Source organism: Botryllus schlosseri, chromosome 8 (assembly GCF_051294905.1).
Source record: "Botryllus schlosseri isolate E-star chromosome 8, Bs_hap1, whole genome shotgun sequence".
Classification (NCBI taxonomy): Eukaryota; Metazoa; Chordata; class Ascidiacea; order Stolidobranchia; family Styelidae; genus Botryllus; species Botryllus schlosseri.
In genome coordinates this window covers 18,515,364-18,538,897 of record NC_137243.1, presented here as the reverse complement: position 1 = coordinate 18,538,897, position 23,534 = coordinate 18,515,364, and positions in this window count along the sequence as shown.

Sequence of the window (23,534 nt, the reverse complement as noted above, 5' to 3'; positions counted from 1 at the left end):
AGCCATTTTGGGGGGTATGAAAATTTATGAAAAGTTCAATTAAACCAAGATTTCTCTATGTTCCCGAGGGCCTACAGTTACAACTCCGCTACCAGAGTGTAGCAATTCAAAAGTTTCGTCGGATGAGCCTATCGGCGTATTCCTGGCTATTGTAGTTTAGGAGACATTGGCAGATTTAGCCATTTTGGGGGGTATGAAAATTTATGAAAAGTTCAATTACACCAAGATTTCTCTATGTTCCCGAGGGCCTACAGTTACAACTCTGCTACCAGAGTGTAGCAATTCGAAAGTTACGTCGAATGAGCCTATCGGCGTATTCCTGGCTATTGTAGTTTAGGAGATATTGGCAGATTTAGCCATTTTGGGGGGTATGAAAATTTATGAAAAGTTCAATTAAACCAAGATTTCTCTATGTTCCCGAGGGCCTACAGTTACAACTCCGCTACCAGAGTGTAGCAATTCAAAAGTTACGTCGAATGAGCCTATCGGCGTTTTCCTGGCTATTGTAGTTTAGGAGATATTGGCAGATTTAGTTATTTTGGGGGGTATGAAAATTTATGAAAAGTTCAATTACACCAAGATTTCTCTATGTTCCCGAGGGCCTACAGTTACAACTCCGCTACCAGAGTGTAGCAATTCAAAAGTTACGTCGAATGAGCCTATCGGCGTATTCCTGGCTATTGTAGTTTAGGAGATATTGGCAGATTTAGCCATTTTGGGTGGTAAGAAAATTTATGAAAAGTTCAATTACACCAAGATTTCTCTATGTTCCCGAGGGCCTACAGTTACAACTTCGCTACCAGAGTGTAGCAATTCAAAAGTTACGTCGAATGAGCCTATCGGCGTATTCCTGGCTATTGTAGTTTAGGAGATATTTGCAGATTTAGCCATTTTGGGGGGTATGAAAATTTATGAAAAGTTTAATTACACCAAGATTTCTCTATGTTCCCGAGGGCCTACAGTTACAACTCCGCTACCAGAGTGTAGCAATTCAAAAGTTACGTCGAATGAGCCTATCGGCGTATTCCTGGCTATTGTAGTTTAGGAGATATTGGCAGATTTAGCCATTTTGAGGGGTATGAAAATTTATGAAAAGTTCAATTAAACCAAGATTTCTCTATGTTCCCGAGGGCCTACAGTTACAACTCCGCTACCAGAGTGTAGCAATTCAAAAGTTACGTCGAATGAGCCTATCGGCGTATTATTGGCTATTGTAGTTTAGGAGATATTGGCAGATTTAGCCATTTTGAGGGGTATGAAAATTTATGAAAAGTTCAATTACACCAAGATTTCTCTATGTTCCCGAGGGCCTACAGTTACAACTCCGCTACCAGAGTGTAGCAATTCAAAAGTTACGTCGAATGAGCTTATCGGCGTATTCCTGGCTATTGTAGTTTAGGAGATATTGGCAGATTTAGCCATTTTGGGGGGTATGAAAATTTATGAAAAGTTCAATTACACCAAGATTTCTCTATGTTTCCGAGTGCCTACAGTTACAACTCCGCTACCAGAGTGTAGCAATTCAAAAGTTACGTCGAATGAGCCTATCGGCGTATTCCTGGCTATTGTAGTTTAGGAGATATTGGCAGATTTAGCCATTTTGGGGGGTATGAAAATTTATGAAAAGTTCAATTACACCAAGATTTCTCTATGTTTCCGAGTGCCTACAGTTACAACTCCGCTACCAGAGTGTAGCAATTCAAAAGTTACGTCGAATGAGCCTATCGGCGTATTCCTGGCTATTGTAGTTTAGGAGATATTGGCAGATTTAGCCATTTTGGGGGGTATGAAAATTTATGAAAAGTTCAATTACACCAAGATTTCTCCATGTTCCCGAGGGCCTAAAGTTACAACTCCGCTACCAGAGTGTAGCAATTCAAAAGTTACGTCGAATGAGCCTATCGGCGTATTCCTGGCTATTGTAGTTTAGGAGATATTGGTAGATTTAGCCATTTTGGGGGGTAAGAAAATTTATGAAAAGTTTAATTAAACCAAGATTTCTCTATGTTCCCGAGGGCCTACAGTTACAACTCCGCTACCAGAGTGTAGCAATTCAAAAGTTACGTCGAATGAGCCTATCGGCGTATTCCTGGCTATTGTAGTTTAGGAGATATTGGCAGATTTAGTTATTTTGGGGGGTATGAAAATTTATGAAAAGTTCAATTACACCAAGATTTCTCTATGTTCCCGAGGGCCTACAGTTACAACTCCGGTACCAGAGTGTAGCAATTCAAAAGTTACGTCGAATGAGCCTATCGGCGTATTCCTGGCTATTGTAGTTTAGGAGATATTGGCATATTTAGCCATTTTGGGTGGTATGAAAATTTATGAAAAGTTCAATTACACCAAGATTTCTCTATGTTCCCGAGGGCCTACAGTTACAACTCCGCTACCAGAGTGTAGCAATTCAAAAGTTACGTCGAATGAGCTTATCGGCGTATTCCTGGCTATTGTAGTTTAGGAGATATTGGCAGATTTAGCCATTTTGGGGGGTATGAAAATTTATGAAAAGTTCAATTACACCAAGATTTCTCTATGTTTCCGAGTGCCTACAGTTACAACTCCGCTACCAGAGTGTAGCAATTCAAAAGTTACGTCGAATGAGCCTATCGGCGTATTCCTGGCTATTGTAGTTTAGGAGATATTGGCAGATTTAGCCATTTTGGGGGGTATCAAAATTTATGAAAAGTTCAATTACACCAAGATTTCTCTATGTTTCCGAGTGCCTACAGTTACAACTCCGCTACCAGAGTGTAGCAATTCAAAAGTTACGTCGAATGAGCCTATCGGCGTATTCCTGGCTATTGTAGTTTAGGAGATATTGGCAGATTTAGCCATTTTGGGGGGTATGAAAATTTATGAAAAGTTCAATTACACCAAGATTTCTCCATGTTCCCGAGGGCCTAAAGTTACGACTCCGCTACCAGAGTGTAGCAATTCAAAAGTTACGTCGAATGAGCCTATCGGCGTATTCCTGGCTATTGTAGTTTAGGAGATATTGGTAGATTTAGCCATTTTGGGGGGTAAGAAAATTTATGAAAGGTTTAATTAAACCAAGATTTCTCTATGTTCCCGAGGGCCTACAGTTACAACTCCGCTACCAGAGTGTAGCAATTCAAAAGTTACGTCGAATGAGCCTATCGGCGTATTCCTGGCTATTGTAGTTTAGGAGATATTGGCAGATTTAGCCATTTTGGGGGGTATGAAAATTTATGAAAAGTTCAATTAAACCAAGATTTCTCTATGTTCCCGAGGGCCTACAGTTACAACTCCGCTACCAGAGTGTAGCAATTCAAAAGTTACGTCGAATGAGCCTATCGGCGTATTCCTGGCTATTGTAGTTTAGGAGATATTGGCAGATTTAGTTATTTTGGGGGGTATGAAAATTTATGAAAAGTTCAATTACACCAAGATTTCTCTATGTTCCCGAGGGCCTACAGTTACAACTCCGCTACCAGAGTGTAGCAATTCAAAAGTTACGTCGAATGAGCCTATCGGCGTATTCCTGGCTATTGTAGTTTAGGAGATATTGGCAGATTTAGCCATTTCGGGTGGTATGAAAATTTATGAAAAGTTCAATTACACCAAGATTTCTCTATGTTCCCGAGGGCCTACAGTTACAACTCCGCTACCAGAGTGTAGCAATTCAAAAGTTACGTCGAATGAGCCTATCGGCGTATTCCTGGCTATTGTAGTTTAGGAGATATTTGCAGATTTAGCCATTTTGGGGGGTATGAAAATTTATGAAAAGTTTAATTACACCAAGATTTCTCTATGTTCCCGAGGGCCTACAGTTACAACTCCGCTACCAGAGTGTAGCAATTCAAAAGTTACGTCGAATGAGCCTATCGGCCTATTCCTGGCTATTGTAGTTTAGGAGATATTGGCAGATTTAGCCATTTTGAGGGGTATGAAAATTTATGAAAAATTCAATTAAACCAAGATTTCTCTATGTTCCCGAGGGCCTACAGTTACAACTCCGCTACCAGAGTGTAGCAATTCAAAAGTTACGTCGAATGAGCCTATCGGCGTATTATTGGCTATTGTAGTTTAGGAGATATTGGCAGATTTAGCCATTTTGAGGGGTATGAAAATTTATGAAAAGTTCAATTACACCAAGATTTCTCTATGTTCCCGAGGGCCTACAGTTACAACTCCGCTACCAGAGTGTAGCAATTCAAAAGTTACGTCGAATGAGCCTATCGGCGTATTCCTGGCTATTGTAGTTTAGGAGATATTGGCAGATTTAGCCATTTTGGGGGGTATGAAAATTTATGAAAAGTTTAATTACACCAAGATTTCACTATGTTCCCGAGGGCCTACAGTTACAACTCCGCTACCAGAGTGTAGAATTCAAAAGTTACGTCGAATGAGCCTATCGGCGTTTTCCTGGCTATTGTAGTTTAGGAGATATTGGCAGATTTAGCCATTTTGGGGGGTATGAAAATTTATGAAAAGTTCAATTACACCAAGATTTCTCTATGTTCCCGAGGGCCTACAGTTACAACTCCGCTACCAGAGTGTAGCAATTCAAAAGTTACGTCGAATGAGCCTATCGGCGCATTCCTGGCTATTGTAGTTTAGGAGATATTGGCAGATTTAGCCATTTTGGGGGGTATGAAAATTTATGAAAAGTTCAATTACACCAAGATTTCACTATGTTCCCGAGGGCCTACAGTTACAACTCCGCTACCAGAGTGTAGCAATTCAAAAGTTACGTCGAATGAGCCTATCGGCGTATTCCTGGCTATTGTAGTTTAAGAGATATTGGCAGATTTAGCCATTTTGGGGGGTATGAAAATTTATGAAAAGTTCAATTAAACCAAAATTTATCTATGTTCCCGAGGGCCTACAGTTACAACTCCGCTTCCAGAGTGTAGCAATTCAAAAGTTACGTCGAATGAGCTTATCGGCGTATTCCTGGCTATTGTAGTTTAGGAGATATTGGCAGATTTAGCCATTTTGGGGGGTATGAAAATTTATGAAAAGTTCAATTACACCAAGATTTCTCTATGTTCCCGAGTGCCTACAGTTACAACTCCGCTACCAGAGTGTGGCAATTCAAAAGTTACGTCGAATGAGCCTATCGGCGTATTCCTGGCTATTGTAGTTTAGGAGATATTGGCAGATTTAGTCATTTTGGGGGGGTATGAAAATTTATGAAAAGTTCAATTACACCAAGATTTCTCTATGTTCCCGAGGGCCTACAGTTACAACTCTGCTACCAGAGTGTAGCAATTCGAAAGTTACGTCGAATGAGCCTATCGGCGTATTCCTGGCTATTGTAGTTTAGGAGATATTGGCAGATTTAGCCATTTTGGGGGGTATGAAAATTTATGAAAAGTTCAATTAAACCAAGATTTCTCTATGTTCCCGAAGGCCTACAGTTACAACTCCGCTACCAGAGTGTAGCAATTCAAAAGTTACGTCGATTGAGCCTATCGGCGTATTCCTGGCTATTGTAGTTTAGGAGATATTGGCAGATTTAGCCATTTTGGGGGGTATGGAAATTTATGAAAAGTTCAATTAAACCAAGATTTCTCTATGTTCCCGAGGGCCTACAGTTACAACTCCGCTACCAGAGTGTAGCAATTTAAAAGTTACGTCGAATGAGCTTATCGGCGTATTCCTGGCTATTGTAGTTTAGGAGATATTGGCAGATTTAGCCATTTTGGGGGGTATGAAAATTTATGAAAAGTTCAATTACACCAAGATTTCTCTATGTTCCCGAGGGCCTACAGTAACAACTCCGCTACCAGAGTGTAGCAATTCAAAAGTTACGTCGAATGAGTCTATCGGCGTATTCCTGGCTATTGTAGTTTAGGAGATATTGGCAGATTTAGCCATTTTGGGGGGTATGAAAATTTATGAAAAGTTCAATTAAACCAAGATTTCTCTATGTTCCCGAGGGCCTACAGTTACAACTCCGCTGCCAGAGTGTAGCAATTCAAAAGTTACGTCGAATGAGCCTATCGGCGTATTCCTGGCTATTGTAGTTTAGGAGATATTGGCAGATTTAGTTATTTTGGGGGGTATGAAAATTTATGAAAAGTTCAATTACACCAAGATTTCTCTATGTTCCCGAGGGCCTACAGTTACAACTCCGCTACCAGAGTGTAGCAATTCAAAAGTTACGTCGAATGAGCCTATCGGCGTATTCCTGGCTATTGTAGTTTAGGAGATATTGGCAGATTTAGCAATTTTGGGTGGTATGAAAATTTATGAAAAGTTCAATTACACCAAGATTTCTCTATGTTCCCGAGGGCCTACAGTTACAACTCCGCTACCAGAGTGTAGCAATTCAAAAGTTACGTCGAATGAGCCTATCGGCGTATTCCTGGCTATTGTAGTTTAGGAGATATTGGCAGATTTAGCCATTTTGGGGGGTATGAAAATTTATGAAAAGTTCAATTACACCAAGATTTCTCTATGTTCCCGAGGGCCTACAGTTACAACTCCGCTACCAGAGTGTAGCAATTCAAAAGTTACGTCGAATGAGCCTATCGGCGTATTCCTGGCTATTGTAGTTTAGGAGATATTGGCAGATTTAGCCATTTTGAGAGGTATGAAAATTTATGAAAAGTTCAATTAAACCAAGATTTCTCTATGTTCCCGAGGGCCTACAGTTACAACTCCGCTACCAGAGTGTAGCAATTCAAAAGTTACGTCGAATGAGCCTATCGGCGTATTATTGGCTATTGTAGTTTAGGAGATATTGGCAGATTTAGCCATTTTGGGGGGTATGAAAATTTATGAAAAGTTCAATTACACCAAGATTTCTCTATGTTCCCGAGGGCCTACAGTAACAACTCCGCTACCAGAGTGTAGCAATTCAAAAGTTACGTCGAATGAGTCTATCGGCGTATTCCTGGCTATTGTAGTTTAGGAGATATTGGCAGATTTAGCCATTTTGGGGGGTATGAAAATTTATGAAAAGTTCAATTAAACCAAGATTTCTCTATGTTCCCGAGGGCCTACAGTTACAACTCCGCTGCCAGAGTGTAGCAATTCAAAAGTTACGTCGAATGAGCCTATCGGCGTATTCCTGGCTATTGTAGTTTAGGAGATATTGGCAGATTTAGTTATTTTGGGGGGTATGAAAATTTATGAAAAGTTCAATTACACCAAGATTTCTCTATGTTCCCGAGGGCCTACAGTTACAACTCCGCTACCAGAGTGTAGCAATTCAAAAGTTACGTCGAATGAGCCTATCGGCGTATTCCTGGCTATTGTAGTTTAGGAGATATTGGCAGATTTAGCAATTTTGGGTGGTATGAAAATTTATGAAAAGTTCAATTACACCAAGATTTCTCTATGTTCCCGAGGGCCTACAGTTACAACTCCGCTACCAGAGTGTAGCAATTCAAAAGTTACGTCGAATGAGCCTATCGGCGTATTCCTGGCTATTGTAGTTTAGGAGATATTGGCAGATTTAGCCATTTTGGGGGGTATGAAAATTTATGAAAAGTTCAATTAAACCAAGATTTCTCTATGTTCCCGAGGGCCTACAGTTACAACTCCGCTACCAGAGTGTAGCAATTCAAAAGTTACGTCGAATGAGCCTATCGGCGTATTCCTGGCTATTGTAGTTTAGGAGATATTGGCAGATTTAGCCATTTTGAGAGGTATGAAAATTTATGAAAAGTTCAATTAAACCAAGATTTCTCTATGTTCCCGAGGGCCTACAGTTACAACTCCGCTACCAGAGTGTAGCAATTCAAAAGTTACGTCGAATGAGCCTATCGGCGTATTATTGGCTATTGTAGTTTAGGAGATATTGGCAGATTTAGCCATTTTGGGGGGTATGAAAATTTATGAAAAGTTCAATTACACCAAGATTTCTCTATGTTCCCGAGGGCCTACAGTAACAACTCCGCTACCAGAGTGTAGCAATTCAAAAGTTACGTCGAATGAGTCTATCGGCGTATTCCTGGCTATTGTAGTTTAGGAGATATTGGCAGATTTAGCCATTTTGGGGGGTATGAAAATTTATGAAAAGTTCAATTAAACCAAGATTTCTCTATGTTCCCGAGGGCCTACAGTTACAACTCCGCTGCCAGAGTGTAGCAATTCAAAAGTTACGTCGAATGAGCCTATCGGCGTATTCCTGGCTATTGTAGTTTAGGAGATATTGGCAGATTTAGTTATTTTGGGGGGTATGAAAATTTATGAAAAGTTCAATTACACCAAGATTTCTCTATGTTCCCGAGGGCCTACAGTTACAACTCCGCTACCAGAGTGTAGCAATTCAAAAGTTACGTCGAATGAGCCTATCGGCGTATTCCTGGCTATTGTAGTTTAGGAGATATTGGCAGATTTAGCAATTTTGGGTGGTATGAAAATTTATGAAAAGTTCAATTACACCAAGATTTCTCTATGTTCCCGAGGGCCTACAGTTACAACTCCGCTACCAGAGTGTAGCAATTCAAAAGTTACGTCGAATGAGCCTATCGGCGTATTCCTGGCTATTGTAGTTTAGGAGATATTGGCAGATTTAGCCATTTTGGGGGGTATGAAAATTTATGAAAAGTTCAATTACACCAAGATTTCTCTATGTTCCCGAGGGCCTACAGTTACAACTCCGCTACCAGAGTGTAGCAATTCAAAAGTTACGTCGAATGAGCCTATCGGCGTATTCCTGGCTATTGTAGTTTAGGAGATATTGGCAGATTTAGCCATTTTGAGGGGTATGAAAATTTATGAAAAGTTCAATTAAACCAAGATTTCTCTATGTTCCCGAGGGCCTACAGTTACAACTCCGCTACCAGAGTGTAGCAATTCAAAAGTTACGTCGAATGAGCCTATCGGCGTATTATTGGCTATTGTAGTTTAGGAGATATTGGCAGATTTAGCCATTTTGAGGGGTATGAAAATTTATGAAAAGTTCAATTACACCAAGATTTCTCTATGTTCCCGAGGACCTACAGTTACAACTCCGCTACCAGAGTGTAGCAATTCAAAAGTTACGTCGAATGAGCCTATCGGCGTATTCCTGGCTATTGTAGTTTAGGAGATATTGGCAGATTTAGCCATTTTGGGGGGGTATGAAAATTTATGAAAAGTTCAATTACACCAAGATTTCTCTATGTTCCCGAGGGCCTACAGTTACAACTCCGCTACCAGAGTGTAGCAATTCGAAAGTTACGTCGAATGAGCCTATCGGCGTATTCCTGGCTATTGTAGTTTAGGAGATATTGGCAGATTTAGCCATTTTGGGGGGTATGAAAATTTATGAAAAGTTCAATTAAACCAAGATTTCTCTATGTTCCCGAGGGCCTACAGTTACAACTCCGCTACCAGAGTGTAGCAATTTAAAAGTTACGTCGAATGAGCTTATCGGCGTATTCCTGGCTATTGTAGTTTAGGAGATATTGGCAGATTTAGCCATTTTGGGGGGGTATGAAAATTTATGAAAAGTTCAATTACACCAAGATTTCTCTATGTTCCCGAGGGCCTACAGTTACAACTCCGCTACCAGAGTGTAGCAATTCAAAAGTTACGTCGAATGAGCCTATCGGCGTATTCCTGGCTATTGTAGTTTAGGAGATATTGGCAGATTTAGCCATTTTGGGGGGGTATGAAAATTTATGAAAAGTTCAATTACACCAAGATTTCTCTATGTTCCCGAGGGCCTACAGTTACAACTCCGCTACCAGAGTGTAGCAATTCAAAAGTTACGTCGAATGAGCCTAACGGCGTATTCCTGGCTATTGTAGTTTAGGAGATATTGGCAGATTTAGCCATTTTGGGGGGTATGAAAATTTATGAAAAGTTCAATTACACCAAGATTTCTCTATGTTCCCGAGGGCCTACAGTTACAACTCCGCTACCAGAGTGTAGCAATTCAAAAGTTACGTCGAATGAGCCTATCGGCGTATTCCTGGCTATTGTAGTTTAGGAGATATTGGCAGATTTAGCAATTTTGGGTGGTATGAAAATTTATGAAAAGTTCAATTACACCAAGATTTCTCTATGTTCCCGAGGGCCTACAGTTACAACTCCGCTACCAGAGTGTAGCAATTCAAAAGTTACGTCGAATGAGCCTATCGGCGTATTCCTGGCTATTGTAGTTTAGGAGATATTGGCAGATTTAGCCATTTTGGGGGGTATGAAAATTTATGAAAAGTTCAATTACACCAAGATTTCTCTATGTTCCCGAGGGCCTACAGTTACAACTCCGCTACCAGAGTGTAGCAATTCAAAAGTTACGTCGAATGAGCCTATCGGCGTATTCCTGGCTATTGTAGTTTAGGAGATATTGGCAGATTTAGCCATTTTGAGGGGTATGAAAATTTATGAAAAGTTCAATTACACCAAGATTTCTCTATGTTCCCGAGGGCCTACAGTTACAACTCCGCTACCAGAGTGTAGCAATTCAAAAGTTACGTCGGAAGAGCCTATCGGCGTATTCCTGGCTATTGTAGTTTAAGAGATATTGGCAGATTTAGCCAGTTTGGGGGGTATGAAAATTTATGAAAAGTTCAATTAAACCAAGATTTCTCTATGTTCCCGAGGGCCTACAGTTACAACTCCGCTACCAGAGTGTAGCAATTCAAAAGTTACGTCGGATGAGCCTATCGGCGTATTCCTGGCTATTGTAGTTTAGGAGATATTGGCAGATTTAGCCATTTTGGGGGGGTATGAAAATTTATGAAAAGTTCAATTACACCAAGATTTCTCTATGTTCCCGAGGGCCTACAGTTACAACTCTGCTACCAGAGTGTAGCAATTCGAAAGTTACGTCGAATGAGCCTATCGGCGTATTCCTGGCTATTGTAGTTTAGGAGATATTGGCAGATTTAGCCATTTTGGGGGGTATGAAAATTTATGAAAAGTTCAATTAAACCAAGATTTCTCTATGTTCCCGAGGGCCTACAGTTACAACTCCGCTACCACAGTGTAGCAATTCAAAAGTTACGTCGAATGAGCCTATCGGCGTATTCCTGGCTATTGTAGTTTAGGAGATATTGGCAGATTTAGCCATTTTGGGGGGTAAGAAAATTTATGAAAAGTTTAATTAAACCAAGATTTCTCTATGTTCCCGAGGGCCTACAGTTACAACTCCGCTACCAGAGTCTAGCAATTCAAAAGTTACGTCGAATGAGCCTATCGGCGTATTCCTGGCTATTGTAGTTTAGGAGATATTGGCAGATTTAGCCATTTTGGGTGGTATGAAAATTTATGAAAAGTTCAATTACACCAAGATTTCTCTATGTTCCCGAGGACCTACAGTTACAACTCCGCTACCAGAGTGTAGCAATTCAAAAGTTACGTCGAATGAGCCTATCGGCGTATTCCTGGCTATTGTAGTTTAGGAGATATTGGCAGATTTAGCCATTTTGGGGGGTATGAAAATTTATGAAAAGTTCAATTACACCAAGATTTCTCTATGTTCCCGAGGGCCTACAGTTACAACTCCGCTACCAGAGTGTAGCAATTCAAAAGTTACGTCGAATGAGCCTATCGGCGTATTCCTGGCTATTGTAGTTTAGGAGATATTGGCAGATTTAGCCATTTTGAGGGGTATGAAAATTTATGAAAAGTTCAATTAAACCAAGATTTCTCTATGTTCCCGAGGGCCTACAGTTACAACTCCGCTACCAGAGTGTAGCAATTCAAAAGTTACGTCGAATGAGCCTATCGGCGTATTATTGGCTTATGTAGTTTAGGAGATATTGGCAGATTTAGCCATTTTGAGGGGTATGAAAATTTATGAAAAGTTCAATTACACCAAGATTTCTCTATGTTCCCGAGGGCCTACAGTAACAACTCCGCTACCAGAGTGTAGCAATTCAAAAGTTACGTCGAATGAGCCTATCGGCGTATTCCTGGCTATTGTAGTTTAAGAGATATTGGCAGATTTAGCCAGTTTGGGGGGTATGAAAATTTATGAAAAGTTCAATTAAACCAAGATTTCTCTATGTTCCCGAGGGCCTACAGTTACAACTCCGCTACCAGAGTGTAGCAATTCAAAAGTTACGTCGAATGAGCCTATCGGCGTATTCCTGGCTATTGTAGTTTAGGAGATATTGGCAGATTTAGCCATTTTGGGGGGGTATGAAAATTTATGAAAAGTTCAATTACACCAAGATTTCTCTATGTTCCCGAGGGCCTACAGTTACAACTCCGCTACCAGAGTGTAGCAATTCGAAAGTTACGTCGAATGAGCCTATCGGCGTATTCCTGGCTATTGTAGTTTAGGAGATATTGGCAGATTTAGCCATTTTGGGGGGTATGAAAATTTATGAAAAGTTCAATTAAACCAAGATTTCTCTATGTTCCCGAGGGCCTACAGTTACAACTCCGCTACCAGAGTGTAGCAATTTAAAAGTTACGTCGAATGAGCTTATCGGCGTATTCCTGGCTATTGTAGTTTAGGAGATATTGGCAGATTTAGCCATTTTGGGGGGTATGAAAATTTATGAAAAGTTCAATTACACCAAGATTTCTCTATGTTCCCGAGGGCCTACAGTAACAACTCCGCTACCAGAGTGTAGCAATTCAAAAGTTACGTCGAATGAGCCTATCGGCGTATTCCTGGCTATTGTAGTTTAGGAGATATTGGTAGATTTAGCCATTTTGGGGGGTAAGAAAATTTATGAAAAGTTTAATTAAACCAAGATTTCTCTATGTTCCCGAGGGCCTACAGTTACAACTCCGCTACCAGAGCGTAGCAATTCAAAAGTTACGTCGAATGAGCCTATCGGCGTATTCCTGGCTATTGTAGTTTAGGAGATATTGGCAGATTTAGCCATTTTGGGGGGTATGAAAATTTATGAAAAGTTCAATTAAACCAAGATTTCTCTATGTTCCCGAGGGCCTACAGTTACAACTCCGCTACCAGAGTGTAGCAATTTAAAAGTTACGTCGAATGAGCTTATCGGCGTATTCCTGGCTATTGTAGTTTAGGAGATATTGGCAGATTTAGCCATTTTGGGGGGGTATGAAAATTTATGAAAAGTTCAATTACACCAAGATTTCTCTATGTTCCCGAGGGCCTACAGTTACAACTCCGCTACCAGAGTGTAGCAATTCAAAAGTTACGTCGAATGAGCCTATCGGCGTATTCCTGGCTATTGTAGTTTAGGAGATATTGGCAGATTTAGCCATTTTGGGGGGGTATGAAAATTTATGAAAAGTTCAATTACACCAAGATTTCTCTATGTTCCCGAGGGCCTACAGTTACAACTCCGCTACCAGAGTGTAGCAATTCAAAAGTTACGTCGAATGAGCCTAACGGCGTATTCCTGGCTATTTTAGTTTAGGAGATATTGGCAGATTTAGCCATTTTGGGGGGTATGAAAATTTATGAAAAGTTCAATTACACCAAGATTTCTCTATGTTCCCGAGGGCCTACAGTTACAACTCCGCTACCAGAGTGTAGCAATTCAAAAGTTACGTCGAATGAGCCTATCGGCGTATTCCTGGCTATTGTAGTTTAGGAGATATTGGCAGATTTAGCAATTTTGGGTGGTATGAAAATTTATGAAAAGTTCAATTACACCAAGATTTCTCTATGTTCCCGAGGGCCTACAGTTACAACTCCGCTACCAGAGTGTAGCAATTCAAAAGTTACGTCGAATGAGCCTATCGGCGTATTCCTGGCTATTGTAGTTTAGGAGATATTGGCAGATTCAGCCATTTTGGGGGGTATGAAAATTTATGAAAAGTTCAATTACACCAAGATTTCTCTATGTTCCCGAGGGCCTACAGTTACAACTCCGCTACCAGAGTGTAGCAATTCAAAAGTTACGTCGAATGAGCCTATCGGCGTATTCCTGGCTATTGTAGTTTAGGAGATATTGGCAGATTTAGCCATTTTGAGGGGTATGAAAATTTATGAAAAGTTCAATTACACCAAGATTTCTCTATGTTCCCGAGGGCCTACAGTTACAACTCCGCTACCAGAGTGTAGCAATTCAAAAGTTACGTCGGAAGAGCCTATCGGCGTATTCCTGGCTATTGTAGTTTAAGAGATATTGGCAGATTTAGCCAGTTTGGGGGGTATGAAAATTTATGAAAAGTTCAATTAAACCAAGATTTCTCTATGTTCCCGAGGGCCTACAGTTACAACTCCGCTACCAGAGTGTAGCAATTCAAAAGTTACGTCGGATGAGCCTATCGGCGTATTCCTGGCTATTGTAGTTTAGGAGATATTGGCAGATTTAGCCATTTTGGGGGGGTATGAAAATTTATGAAAAGTTCAATTACACCAAGATTTCTCTATGTTCCCGAGGGCCTACAGTTACAACTCTGCTACCAGAGTGTAGCAATTCGAAAGTTACGTCGAATGAGCCTATCGGCGTATTCCTGGCTATTGTAGTTTAGGAGATATTGGCAGATTTAGCCATTTTGGGGGGTATGAAAATTTATGAAAAGTTCAATTAAACCAAGATTTCTCTATGTTCCCGAGGGCCTACAGTTACAACTCCGCTACCACAGTGTAGCAATTCAAAAGTTACGTCGAATGAGCCTATCGGCGTATTCCTGGCTATTGTAGTTTAGGAGATATTGGCAGATTTAGCCATTTTGGGGGGTAAGAAAATTTATGAAAAGTTTAATTAAACCAAGATTTCTCTATGTTCCCGAGGGCCTACAGTTACAACTCCGCTACCAGAGTCTAGCAATTCAAAAGTTACGTCGAATGAGCCTATCGGCGTATTCCTGGCTATTGTAGTTTAGGAGATATTGGCAGATTTAGCCATTTTGGGTGGTATGAAAATTTATGAAAAGTTCAATTACACCAAGATTTCTCTATGTTCCCGAGGACCTACAGTTACAACTCCGCTACCAGAGTGTAGCAATTCAAAAGTTACGTCGAATGAGCCTATCGGCGTATTCCTGGCTATTGTAGTTTAGGAGATATTGGCAGATTTAGCCATTTTGGGGGGTATGAAAATTTATGAAAAGTTCAATTACACCAAGATTTCTCTATGTTCCCGAGGGCCTACAGTTACAACTCCGCTACCAGAGTGTAGCAATTCAAAAGTTACGTCGAATGAGCCTATCGGCGTATTCCTGGCTATTGTAGTTTAGGAGATATTGGCAGATTTAGCCATTTTGAGGGGTATGAAAATTTATGAAAAGTTCAATTAAACCAAGATTTCTCTATGTTCCCGAGGGCCTACAGTTACAACTCCGCTACCAGAGTGTAGCAATTCAAAAGTTACGTCGAATGAGCCTATCGGCGTATTATTGGCTTATGTAGTTTAGGAGATATTGGCAGATTTAGCCATTTTGAGGGGTATGAAAATTTATGAAAAGTTCAATTACACCAAGATTTCTCTATGTTCCCGAGGGCCTACAGTAACAACTCCGCTACCAGAGTGTAGCAATTCAAAAGTTACGTCGAATGAGCCTATCGGCGTATTCCTGGCTATTGTAGTTTAAGATATATTGGCAGATTTAGCCAGTTTGGGGGGTATGAAAATTTATGAAAAGTTCAATTAAACCAAGATTTCTCTATGTTCCCGAGGGCCTACAGTTACAACTCCGCTACCAGAGTGTAGCAATTCAAAAGTTACGTCGAATGAGCCTATCGGCGTATTCCTGGCTATTGTAGTTTAGGAGATATTGGCAGATTTAGCCATTTTGGGGGGGTATGAAAATTTATGAAAAGTTCAATTACACCAAGATTTCTCTATGTTCCCGAGGGCCTACAGTTACAACTCCGCTACCAGAGTGTAGCAATTCGAAAGTTACGTCGAATGAGCCTATCGGCGTATTCCTGGCTATTGTAGTTTAGGAGATATTGGCAGATTTAGCCATTTTGGGGGGTATGAAAATTTATGAAAAGTTCAATTAAACCAAGATTTCTCTATGTTCCCGAGGGCCTACAGTTACAACTCCGCTACCAGAGTGTAGCAATTTAAAAGTTACGTCGAATGAGCTTATCGGCGTATTCCTGGCTATTGTAGTTTAGGAGATATTGGCAGATTTAGCCATTTTGGGGGGTATGAAAATTTATGAAAAGTTCAATTACACCAAGATTTCTCTATGTTCCCGAGGGCCTACAGTAACAACTCCGCTACCAGAGTGTAGCAATTCAAAAGTTACGTCGAATGAGCCTATCGGCGTATTCCTGGCTATTGTAGTTTAGGAGATATTGGTAGATTTAGCCATTTTGGGGGGTAAGAAAATTTATGAAAAGTTTAATTAAACCAAGATTTCTCTATGTTCCCGAGGGCCTACAGTTACAACTCCGCTACCAGAGCGTAGCAATTCAGAAGTTACGTCGAATGAGCCTATCGGCGTATTCCTGGCTATTGTAGTTTAGGAGATATTGGCAGATTTAGCCATTTTGGGGGGTATGAAAATTTATGAAAAGTTCAATTAAACCAAGATTTCTCTATGTTCCCGAGGGCCTACAGTTACAACTCCGCTACCAGAGTGTAGCAATTTAAAAGTTACGTCGAATGAGCTTATCGGCGTATTCCTGGCTATTGTAGTTTAGGAGATATTGGCAGATTTAGCCATTTTGGGGGGGTATGAAAATTTATGAAAAGTTCAATTACACCAAGATTTCTCTATGTTCCCGAGGGCCTACAGTTACAACTCCGCTACCAGAGTGTAGCAATTCAAAAGTTACGTCGAATGAGCCTATCGGCGTATTCCTGGCTATTGTAGTTTAGGAGATATTGGCAGATTTAGCCATTTTGGGGGGGTATGAAAATTTATGAAAAGTTCAATTACACCAAGATTTCTCTATGTTCCCGAGGGCCTACAGTTACAACTCCGCTACCAGAGTGTAGCAATTCAAAAGTTACGTCGAATGAGCCTAACGGCGTATTCCTGGCTATTGTAGTTTAGGAGATATTGGCAGATTTAGCCATTTTGGGGGGTATGAAAATTTATGAAAAGTTCAATTACACCAAGATTTCTCTATGTTCCCGAGGGCCTACAGTTACAACTCCGCTACCAGAGTGTAGCAATTCAAAAGTTACGTCGAATGAGCCTATCGGCGTATTCCTGGCTATTGTAGTTTAGGAGATATTGGCAGATTTAGCAATTTTGGGTGGTATGAAAATTTATGAAAAGTTCAATTACACCAAGATTTCTCTATGTTCCCGAGGGCCTACAGTTACAACTCCGCTACCAGAGTGTAGCAATTCAAAAGTTACGTCGAATGAGCCTATCGGCGTATTCCTGGCTATTGTAGTTTAGGAGATATTGGCAGATTTAGCCATTTTGGGGGGTATGAAAATTTATGAAAAGTTCAATTACACCAAGATTTCTCTATGTTCCCGAGGGCCTACAGTTACAACTCCGCTACCAGAGTGTAGCAATTCAAAAGTTACGTCGAATGAGCCTATCGGCGTATTCCTGGCTATTGTAGTTTAGGAGATATTGGCAGATTTAGCCATTTTGAGGGGTATGAAAATTTATGAAAAGTTCAATTACACCAAGATTTCTCTATGTTCCCGAGGGCCTACAGTTACAACTCCGCTACCAGAGTGTAGCAATTCAAAAGTTACGTCGGAAGAGCCTATCGGCGTATTCCTGGCTATTGTAGTTTAAGAGATATTGGCAGATTTAGCCAGTTTGGGGGGTATGAAAATTTATGAAAAGTTCAATTAAACCAAGATTTCTCTATGTTCCCGAGGGCCTACAGTTACAACTCCGCTACCAGAGTGTAGCAATTCAAAAGTTACGTCGGATGAGCCTATCGGCGTATTCCTGGCTATTGTAGTTTAGGAGATATTGGCAGATTTAGCCATTTTGGGGGGGTATGAAAATTTATGAAAAGTTCAATTACACCAAGATTTCTCTATGTTCCCGAGGGCCTACAGTTACAACTCTGCTACCAGAGTGTAGCAATTCGAAAGTTACGTCGAATGAGCCTATCGGCGTATTCCTGGCTATTGTAGTTTAGGAGATATTGGCAGATTTAGCCATTTTGGGGGGTATGAAAATTTATGAAAAGTTCAATTAAACCAAGATTTCTCTATGTTCCCGAGGGCCTACAGTTACAACTCCGCTACCACAGTGTAGCAATTCAAAAGTTACGTCGAATGAGCCTATCGGCGTATTCCTGGCTATTGTAGTTTAGGAGATATTGGCAGATTTAGCCATTTTGGGGGGTAAGAAAATTTATGAAAAGTTTAATTAAACCAAGATTTCTCTATGTTCCCGAGGGCCTACAGTTACAACTCCGCTACCAGAGTCTAGCAATTCAAAAGTTACGTCGAATGAGCCTATCGGCGTATTCCTGGCTATTGTAGTTTAGGAGATATTGGCAGATTTAGCCATTTTGGGTGGTATGAAAATTTATGAAAAGTTCAATTACACCAAGATTTCTCTATGTTCCCGAGGACCTACAGTTACAACTCCGCTACCAGAGTGTAGCAATTCAAAAGTTACGTCGAATGAGCCTATCGGCGTATTCCTGGCTATTGTAGTTTAGGAGATATTGGCAGATTTAGCCATTTTGGGGGGTATGAAAATTTATGAAAAGTTCAATTACACCAAGATTTCTCTATGTTCCCGAGGGCCTACAGTTACAACTCCGCTACCAGAGTGTAGCAATTCAAAAGTTACGTCGAATGAGCCTATCGGCGTATTCCTGGCTATTGTAGTTTAGGAGATATTGGCAGATTTAGCCATTTTGAGGGGTATGAAAATTTATGAAAAGTTCAATTAAACCAAGATTTCTCTATGTTCCCGAGGGCCTACAGTTACAACTCCGCTACCAGAGTGTAGCAATTCAAAAGTTACGTCGAATGAGCCTATCGGCGTATTATTGGCTATTGTAGTTTAGGAGATATTGGCAGATTTAGCCATTTTGAGGGGTATGAAAATTTATGAAAAGTTCAATTACACCAAGATTTCTCTATGTTCCCGAGGGCCTACAGTAACAACTCCGCTACCAGAGTGTAGCAATTCAAAAGTTACGTCGAATGAGCCTATCGGCGTATTCCTGGCTATTGTAGTTTAAGAGATATTGGCAGATTTAGCCAGTTTGGGGGGTATGAAAATTTATGAAAAGTTCAATTAAACCAAGATTTCTCTATGTTCCCGAGGGCCTACAGTTACAACTCCGCTACCAGAGTGTAGCAATTCAAAAGTTACGTCGAATGAGCCTATCGGCGTATTCCTGGCTATTGTAGTTTAGGAGATATTGGCAGATTTAGCCATTTTGGGGGGGTATGAAAATTTATGAAAAGTTCAATTACACCAAGATTTCTCTATGTTCCCGAGGGCCTACAGTTACAACTCCGCTACCAGAGTGTAGCAATTCGAAAGTTACGTCGAATGAGCCTATCGGCGTATTCCTGGCTATTGTAGTTTAGGAGATATTGGCAGATTTAGCCATTTTGGGGGGTATGAAAATTTATGAAAAGTTCAATTAAACCAAGATTTCTCTATGTTCCCGAGGGCCTACAGTTACAACTCCGCTACCGGAGTGTAGCAATTTAAAAGTTACGTCGAATGAGCTTATCGGCGTATTCCTGGCTATTGTAGTTTAGGAGATATTGGCAGATTTAGCCATTTTGGGGGGTATGAAAATTTATGAAAAGTTCAATTACACCAAGATTTCTCTATGTTCCCGAGGGCCTACAGTAACAACTCCGCTACCAGAGTGTAGCAATTCAAAAGTTACGTCGAATGAGCCTATCGGCGTATTCCTGGCTATTGTAGTTTAGGAGATATTGGTAGATTTAGCCATTTTGGGGGGTAAGAAAATTTATGAAAAGTTTAATTAAACCAAGATTTCTCTATGTTCCCGAGGGCCTACAGTTACAACTCCGCTACCAGAGCGTAGCAATTCAAAAGTTACGTCGAATGAGCCTATCGGCGTATTCCTGGCTATTGTAGTTTAGGAGATATTGGCAGATTTAGCCATTTTGGGTGGTATGAAAATTCATGAAAAGTTCAATTACACCAAGATTTCTCTATGTTCCCGAGGGCCTACAGTTACAACTCCGCTACCAGAGTGTAGCAATTCAAAAGTTACGTCGAATGAGCCTATCGGCGTATTCCTGGCTATTGTAGTTTAGGAGATATTGGCAGATTTAGCCATTTTGGGTGGTATGAAAATTTATGAAAAGTTCAATTACACCAAGATTTCTCTATGTTCCCGAGGACCTACAGTTATAACTCCGCTACCAGAGTGTAGCAATTCAAAAGTTACGTCGAATGAGCCTATCGGCGTATTCCTGGCTATTGTAGTTTAGGAGATATTGGCAGATTTAGCCATTTTGGGGGGTATGAAAATTTATGAAAAGTTCAATTACACCAAGATTTCTCTATGTTCCCGAGGGCCTACAGTTACAACTCCGCTACCAGAGTGTAGCAATTCAAAAGTTACGTCGAATGAGCCTATCGGCGTATTCCTGGCTATTGTAGTTTAGGAGATATTGGCAGATTTAGCCATTTTGAGGGGTATGAAAATTTATGAAAAGTTCAATTAAACCAAGATTTCTCTATGTTCCCGAGGGCCTACAGTTACAACTCCGCTACCAGAGTGTAGCAATTCAAAAGTTACGTCGAATGAGCCTATCGGCGTATTATTGGCTATTGTAGTTTAGGAGATATTGGCAGATTTAGCCATTTTGAGGGGTATGAAAATTTATGAAAAGTTCAATTACACCAAGATTTCTCTATGTTCCCGAGGGCCTACAGTAACAACTCCGCTACCAGAGTGTAGCAATTCAAAAGTTACGTCGAATGAGCCTATCGGCGTATTCCTGGCTATTGTAGTTTAAGAGATATTGGCAGATTTAGCCGTTTTGGGGGGTATGAAAATTTATGAAAAGTTCAATTACACCAAGATTTCTCTATGTTCCCGAGGGCCTACAGTTACAACTCCGCTACCAGAGTGTAGCAATTCAAAAGTTACGTCGAATGAGCCTATCGGCGTATTCCTGGCTATTGTAGTTTAGGAGATATTGGCAGATTTAGCCATTTTGGGGGGGTATGAAAATTTATGAAAAGTTCAATTACACCAAGATTTCTCTATGTTCCCGAGGGCCTACAGTTACAACTCCGCTACCAGAGTGTAGCAATTCGAAAGTTACGTCGAATGAGCCTATCGGCGTATTCCTGGCTATTGTAGTTTAGGAGATATTGGCAGATTTAGCCATTTTGGGGGGTATGAAAATTTATGAAAAGTTCAATTAAACCAAGATTTCTCTATGTTCCCGAGGGCCTACAGTTACAACTCCGCTACCAGAGTGTAGCAATTCAAAAGTTACGTCGAATGAGCCTATCGGCGTATTCCTGGCTATTGTAGTTTAGGAGATATTGGCAGATTTAGCCATTTTGGGGGGTATGAAAATTTATGAAAAGTGCAATTACACCAAGATTTCTCTACGTTCCCGAGGGCCTACAGTTACAGCTCCGCTACCAGAGTGTAGCAATTCAAAAGTTACGTCGAATGAGCCTATCGGCGTATTCCTGGCTATTGTAGTTTAGGAGATATTGGCAGATTTAGCCATTTTGGGGGGTATGAAAATTTATGAAAAGTTCAATTAAACCAAGATTTCTCTATGTTCCCGAGGGCCTACAGTTACAACTCCGCTACCAGAGTGTAGCAATTCAAAAGTTACGTCGAATGAGCCTATCGGCGTATTCCTGGCTATTGTAGTTTAAGAGATATTGGCAGATTTAGCCATTTTCGGGGGTATGAAAATTTATGAAAAGTTCAATTAAACCAAGATTTCTCTATGTTCCCGAGGGCCTACAGTTACAACTCCGCTACCAGAGTGTAGCAATTCAAAAGTTACGTCGAATGAGCCTATCGGCGTATTCCTGGCTATTTTAGTTTAGGAGATATTGGCAGATTTAGCCATTTTGGGGGGGTATGAAAATTTATGAAAAGTTCAATTACACCAAGATTTCTCCATGTTCCCGTGGGCCTACAGTTACAACTCCGCTACCAGAGTGTAGCAATTCGAAAGTTACGTCGAATGAGCCTATCGGCGTATTCCTGGCTATTGTAGTTTAGGAGATATTGGCAGATTTAGCCATTTTGGGGGGGTATGAAAATTTATGAAAAGTTCAATTAAACCAAGATTTCTCTATGTTCCCGAGGGCCTACAGTTACAACTCCGCTACCAGAGTGTAGCAATTCAAAAGTTACGTCGAATGAGCCTATCGGCGTATTCCTGGCTATTGTAGTTTAGGAGATATTGGCAGATTTAGCCATTTTGGGGGGTATGAAAATTTATGAAAAGTTCAATTAAACCAAGATTTCTCTATGTTCCCGAGGGCCTACAATTACAACTCCGCTACCAGAGTGTAGCAATTCAAAAGTTACGTCGAATGAGCCTATCGGCGTATTCATGGCTATTGTAGTTTAGGAGATATTGGCAGATTTAGCCATTTTGGGGGGGTATGAAAATTTATGAAAAGTTCAATTACACCAAGATTTCTCTATGTTCCCGAGGGCCTACAGTTACAACTCCGCTACCAGAGTGTAGCAATTCGAAAGTTACGTCGAATGAGCCTATCGGCGTATTCCTGGCTATTGTAGTTTAGGAGATATTGGCAGATTTAGCCATTTTGGGGGGTATGAAAATTTATGAAAAGTTCAATTACACCAAGATTTCTCTATGTTCCCGAGGGCCTACAGTTACAACTCCGCTACCAGAGTGTAGCAATTCGAAAGTTACGTCGAATGAGCCTATCGGCGTATTCCTGGCTATTGTAGTTTAGGAGATATTGGCAGATTTAGCCATTTTGGGGGGTATGAAAATTTATGAAAAGTTCAATTACACCAAGATTTCTCTATGTTCCCGAGGGCCTACAGTTACAACTCCGCTACCAGAGTGTAGCAATTCAAAAGTTACGTCGAATGAGCCTATCGGCGTATTCCTGGCTATTGTAGTTTAGGAGATATTGGCAGATTTAGCCATTTTGAGGGGTATGAAAATTTATGAAAAGTTCAATTAAACCAAGATTTCTCTATGTTCCCGAGGGCCTACAGTTACAACTCCGCTACCAGAGTGTAGCAATTCAAAAGTTACGTCGAATGAGCCTATCGGCGTATTATTGGCTATTGTAGTTTAGGAGATATTGGCAGATTTAGCCATTTTGAGGGGTATGAAAATTTATGAAAAGTTCAATTACACCAAGATTTCTCTATGTTCCCGAGGGCCTACAGTAACAACTCCGCTACCAGAGTGTAGCAATTCAAAAGTTACGTCGAATGAGCCTATCGGCGTATTCCTGGCTATTGTAGTTTAAGAGATATTGGCAGATTTAGCCGTTTTGGGGGGTATGAAAATTTATGAAAAGTTCAATTACACCAAGATTTCTCTATGTTCCCGAGGGCCTACAGTTACAACTCCGCTACCAGAGTGTAGCAATTCAAAAGTTACGTCGAATGAGCCTATCGGCGTATTCCTGGCTATTGTAGTTTAGGAGATATTGGCAGATTTAGCCATTTTGGGGGGGTATGAAAATTTATGAAAAGTTCAATTACACCAAGATTTCTCTATGTTCCCGAGGGCCTACAGTTACAACTCCGCTACCAGAGTGTAGCAATTCGAAAGTTACGTCGAATGAGCCTATCGGCGTATTCCTGGCTATTG